Genomic DNA, 6,000 nt, shown 5'->3' with positions numbered 1-6,000 from the left:
GATCCTCATGTACTAGCTACCCAGCAGGATCCTTTTTTGAGCTGGAATTGCAGTGGAGTTCCCCAGGTTCCTTGTTCTGGGGGACTTCAAATTCTATTTCTTGGGGCCATGCTTGTCAAGGGCTTCCATGACAACCATGAATTTGTCCCAAATAATATTTAGCCAGATACATATAAGGTAGGTGTATGATAGATCTTGTTTTACTTTGGAGTGGGTAATATGTGAATTGGGTATGGAAATGATTTATTCCTTTGGATCTTGATTCCTGGTCAGATGCAACTGGTGGCTACGTAAGACCAGGCATGGTCTAGTGGATCCAGATGGTTTCTAAAAGGCATTTGAGCTGCTTTCCTATTCCAGGCATTGACCAGATTCTCAACAATCTGTTGGGCAATTCAGTTAAGAATCTGGTCAATGCTTGGAATAGGAAAGCAGCTAAGACTCTTGATATGATTGCTGTTGAGCAGCTTCTTGCTGTTAGCCAATCCCAGGGAGATCTCAGGGATATCATTGGTTTACTGAGGATCTCCAAGAGATGAAATGATGGAAAACATGTCTGGCTGTCTTCTGGATGAAGATGAGGAGTGAATCTGAGTGACCATATGGACAACCTCCTATCTGAACCTACAGTGTGGCAATAAGAAAGGTAAGGCATGCTCACTTCTATGTTCTTTGTGCAATGATTTTGTTTAAGGTTTCCCATTCCTTGTTACAGAATGTTGAGAAGGAAGAGCTACCATCTGGGAACTGTGACCATTTAGTGCAACTTCTTGCCAATAAAGTTGCTCAGATTTGCTATAATTCTGATTTTCAATGGGCAGAATTCAATATGGTGCCTGGAGCAATGTCTTGCAAAGTTAACTGGAATTCTTTCCAGCCTGAGGGGTTTAGTGTTCTCTAGTATGACTTCTGCTACTTGTGGGGTCAATCCTTGTCCCTCTTGGCTCCTTCAAGGAGCTGGAAGAAAGTATTACGCTTAGTCCAGGAAACAGTTAATGATTTTTTGGGGAAAGCCATAGCTTTCAGATGGTTTCTCCAAATCTATGCTTACAGTAGAGAGAAGAAAACCTAGCTGTGTGTAGGACATGGCATGCTGAAAGCAACTTTATGCATTAGAAAAAGTTAGGGAATTGCCATTCCAAATTGAAAAATAATTTTGCATCCAGAGCAATAACAAGCCAATCAGTACTAAAATGGGGACTAATGGTAAGCCTTAGTTGATGCCACCAAGAGCAGTAACAACCTAGTGAACACTCTGAAAGATGTAAACATGCAAACTAAATCTTTGTAAAAATATTATTTCAATATATATGAAATAATTTGCTATTGCAAATAAATATTCCAAACATGTCATACTATAGTGGGATGGAAATTTCATTCCACTGGAGTGCAACAATTGAAGTGTTAGACAAAGTCTGGGGAGACCTAGATTCAGATCCATCTTCAATCATGGAAAATTTACTAGATAACTTTGGACCCATTTTGTGGCTCTTTTAGTTTGAAATGCACTGGTTAGATAAAAATCTAATGCATAAATCAGTATTAAGCACAAACATCTTGCAGAAATGATGTAAGACCTTGTTGTAAGAAAGTTACTTTTCTCAACTGGCAAGCCTTGTTTAGCCATGCACATTTTTACGATCACATGAAAGTCAGTGTAAGCCACATGTCAGACACAAATGGAATTGGTGATTATTTCTAGGGACGTGCACAGGAGTACTGCTAGAATCACATAAAATGCAAGCAGAGCCCTGATGGTCCACAAAGGGAAAAATATCATAGTTGGGTAGTACATTTTTAGGAAGAATTTTAAAAAAATACAAAGGAGTTTCAAACTTTTGAGTTGTCCAGAAGTCTTCATTAGGCCAGATGTTACAAAGAACATGCTTGTGAAGAACAAGAACATCCACAAATTAGGCCAGATGTTTCAGCTATACAGGATCACAAGGAGTGGTGCAACTATGCTTGAATTTCATTTTATTCAAATCAACTGTCTTACATCCAAATGTGTGCCCAGGTAGAGTTCCAAATGTAAGGAAAAGTGCAGGGGAACCAGCATGCTGATTGTTGGGATATGAACTAGGTAACTTTGGGATTTAACCATTTGCTGTGTTATCACTATTTTGATGGGCTTGTTATTGCAGGTTTTAATAGTAGTCAATACTTTTTCTTACTCTAGCTTTTGGGATAGGCTATAAATGTAAGCAAAAAATCACAATAGGCAAGCGTTAGGGGGATCCAGATCGTTCTCCCTATGCTACTGAGAGCAAATCTCTGATTAAAAGGTGTACTCTGGCCTGCCATTTGGAAATCATTGCAACAGAGTTAATTGTACATATATGTATGTATATAGATATGTTCTTAGGTTCTGTACTTCAGTTTGTAAGTACAGCACAGCACAACCAGGTTTCATTTGTAATTCAGAGCGTATACTAAGGCATACTTAAACTATTGCTGTGTGTACAGCAATAGAATTTTGCCATTGTCTTCATAAAGTTCTCTATCATGGCCTGAACAAATAGAACTTTTAAAAACATTTATCTTTATCCACTCTACACTGAACAATCGGTTCCTTTCTGCCTGCCATGTTTTCAGTTTTAATCAAGGACAGATTCTTGTGAAAATAGGGGTTTTGTTGTTTTATTAATTTCCAAGAACTGCCTTGATTTGGCTGCCCCCTGAGGACTACCAGAGGGCAATTTAAATACAGAGGTGGGTGGCCTTTTTTTGCTATTTGGTTTAACCATTTTAGCACTTATAAAGTAAAGCTTTGTTCATTTTCTAATATAGGATAGATTGGCCAGTTAAAATAAGAGCTTTGCTCCTAAGAATTCATTATTCCATTAGTGCACTAGAATGGGCTAATGTACAGGAGATACCACAAAGACATCTACAGCAGTTTCCAAATGTTATTGCAGCAGAAATGTTGTCATACATTTTCCAATTATATCCATTTGGTTTTAGAAAGATCACCCCATTTATATGAGACAGGAGCAAGAGACAATTGACTGATATGCAACATTTTCAAGCTCCCATGATCATAAGAAAGCTGGGCCATTCTTCTCTAAATCATGCACACCACAGGCCATTAAAACATCAGAAGGCATCTCTATGCCTAAGGCCAAGGAAAGGGTCATTGCATTCAAGCATGCATCGACAAGAGTGACAGTCTTATCTGGGTATGCCAGTTACACAGGAGCAAAGGTAAGACAGGTGCCTGAAATGCCTGTCAACGAATTGCAAATGGGTTAAGAGTTGCCCTATGGCAAAACCATGGATACAATACAAATAATACTTGCAAGCCCATCAATACAAAATCAGGAAAACAATCTCCCATTTCCCCATGTACATCAGTGGAATCAGGCAGCCTTCGGGATTATCTACCAGAAGAGTAGAAATAAAAGGTGTTCCATCCTACTTAGCCACATTCAGAGGTGTTTCCATATGTGGCTTTATTGACTTTCTCTCTGCTAGTCATTATGTCTATGAGTGGTCCAGATAAAAATGTTCTCCATTTGCAGGCTGCCCAGCCTGCCTGCCTGCCTGCCTGCCTGCCTGCCTGCCTGCCTGCCTTTTCATTCTCCATTCTTTGGTCTATTTTCTTTCTACAGCAAATCTGTTAAAGAAAGAAAAGAAACTTCTGTTTGGTATATTTTGGTTAGTAATATTAGATACCTTCCATCTGGCATCATCCCAGATCTCTTAGGATCATTTTTGAAAGAACGATTAACAGTGAAGTTAATCTTAATGTCTTCAAACTTCTACTATTATCAATGTATGAACACTCAAAAATGAGTTATTGATAAAGTCCAATAAAAGCATCATTTTTTTCCTCCATTGCTTTTGCTTTCAAGACTATGAAATAGTATAAATATCAAGAGCACATGTTTGGCACAGAAACACTGAACTGGCTGGTTCTATTTCTCTCATCTTAAAAGCTTCAGTTCCATGTCTCTTTTTATTTCTTTTCCTTAATGCAAAAGAAAGACCAGAACAGGAAGCACCTTATAATTTTATTAAGTAGGCAGCATCTGAAGGCGTTTCTACTTTAAGATTTGAGTCTCTGTGTTAATTTTTAAAATTACATTTGCTTTTATTGAATACAAAAAGAAATGAGAAAGAAAAAAAATTAACAAGTCACACAATTATAAAGAGAGAAGAAAACCAAAACAGGAAAACAAGTTTAGTATCTCCATGTTTTAATCAGGATCCCCAGAGTGGTGCCCAGGGGCTCCAATATGCCTGCAGGCCCTGCTTTCTGTGCTTACCAGCTTCCTGTCCCATCTGACATTTTATATTTTGAAAACATTTGTTTTCTTTAAAAAAAAAAAAAAAGGAAAGCAGAAACAGGGTAAAGCAAAGCATTCACCTTAAAAAAAAATTTCTGGGCCCAAATTTAGAAAAGAAACATAATGAGCAATTGCACCCCAATGCTCAATTTAGAAATGTGTGCACCTGCTCAGGAAATTAACAAGGGTAAGAATGGGGAGCAGATCTAGAACCTAGAAGGGGAGACATATGTCACTGGCTATATCCATATGGCAAGCACTTAGTGAATGGGAAAACTTAATAAAATTATAAGCTGTCAGGCCATGTATTCACAACATATTCTCAAGAGTCCAAAGATTATGGGGTCCCATTGGGCTTTGGTCAGAATTAACCATTTTCATCTTGGTTTACTTAACCAAGTAACTTAACCCTTCATCCATTCTCCCTTGAGGAGCAAGGTTGCTATCTGATACCAGGAATAACCACAGCTTCCAAAGAACAAAAGGCTGCCAAAGAAAAGGTGAGATTGAGAGGGAGATTGGATCTGAACCTGACCTCACTGTGGTTTGGAAATGCACTTGGAACAAGCCAATTTAGGTTTCAAGGTTTATTTGTTTTATTGTTTGTTTTTGGTGAGGGTGGTAGGAAGAGGGCAAGGAAAAGCATGGTTTTCTGAGCCTGACAAGACCTTGTTAGAGATACCAGGTGATCAGAACTTTGGTTCACCTAACCCAGTAATGTCAGTCTGATTTGGAGCATTTCTCTGGGCTGGCTTCCATAACCTGCCTTTCCCCCCACACCCCCACACCCCCACACCCCACACCCCAGCTGCTTTAGGATACAACCAGGCTGGCTGAGAATTCTGGAAGGAAAGTGAATGGTTGGGATAGGTTCAAGGCAGAAGGCCTTTCAGACCTTCATGGAGATACCAAATAGATGCTGTTTCACTGAGGTCTGTCCTCTGCTTAGTTTCATTATGCAACAAGGTACTTTACTAAATGCTTGCCTCAAATGCTTAACTACACATTTTGCAACAGCTAGAGCACTAGGCTGAAATGTTATGGGGGGGATCCAGTTTTAGTCTGGATGGCTGAAGACTATGCATGTGTTTAAGACAGTGATTAAACATCAAAGTCAGCAGGGATGATTTTGACAGAACAAGGAAAAACTAACAGCAATTTCTTAAACATAAACATTTGCATATATGGTAATAAATGTTATATTTGTGATTGGGATTTCCTGATTGAGATTGGATTTGACTTGAAGCTGAAAACAATGCAGTTAAGACAGGAGATATCTTGTCTCTCTAACAGGAAAGACCACCTTAATTGAATGGAAGTGAAAGCTTGCAAACAAGGTCAGATGACTGTAATGAATCAAAGCAAACAATAAAAGTAAAATAAGAAGTTTGGCAGATGGCCAGTTTAAATAATGCAGGATAGGAGACTAAATAATCTGATCTGGACTTCATGGTTAAGCACCTTGATAGTAATGTTTTAGAAGTATGAACAATCTTTTTTGTTTTTGTTCTCTTGCTATTGAACTTTTTCTTCCTATAATGCTTTATAATGGATGTGTATATGCATATATTGTTTGTGTGTGTGTGTATTAATGTGAACTAGTTGTGCAGGCAATTGTGCACATTCTTGCAAAGGGGCAAAACATATGTTCCAATAAACAAACAAACTGCTTAATCAATTAATATTCTCTTCCTTGGATCCAGCAAAATCT

The 6,000-nt window shown here is 38.4% G+C and overlaps 1 long non-coding RNA gene across 1 annotated transcript in view; it reads left to right on the top strand.

Annotated features, from left to right (window-relative positions):
• Positions 1 to 487: 487 nt before the first annotated feature.
• The window catches only part of LOC148214991 (uncharacterized), a 28,071-nt gene continuing 22,558 nt past the window's right edge, over positions 488 to 6,000 (top strand). Inside the window, exon 1 of the long non-coding RNA XR_015796902.1 lies at positions 488 to 646. This is a non-coding gene — a long non-coding RNA (uncharacterized LOC148214991). The remainder of the gene's footprint in view (positions 647 to 6,000) is intronic.

Source organism: Python bivittatus, unplaced genomic scaffold, assembly GCF_059951505.1.
Source record: "Python bivittatus isolate LINGU-HERP-01145 unplaced genomic scaffold, Pbiv_v1 ctg000480_np1212, whole genome shotgun sequence".
Classification (NCBI taxonomy): Eukaryota; Metazoa; Chordata; class Lepidosauria; order Squamata; family Pythonidae; genus Python; species Python bivittatus.
This window is presented reverse-complemented; position numbering and strand designations above follow the sequence as displayed.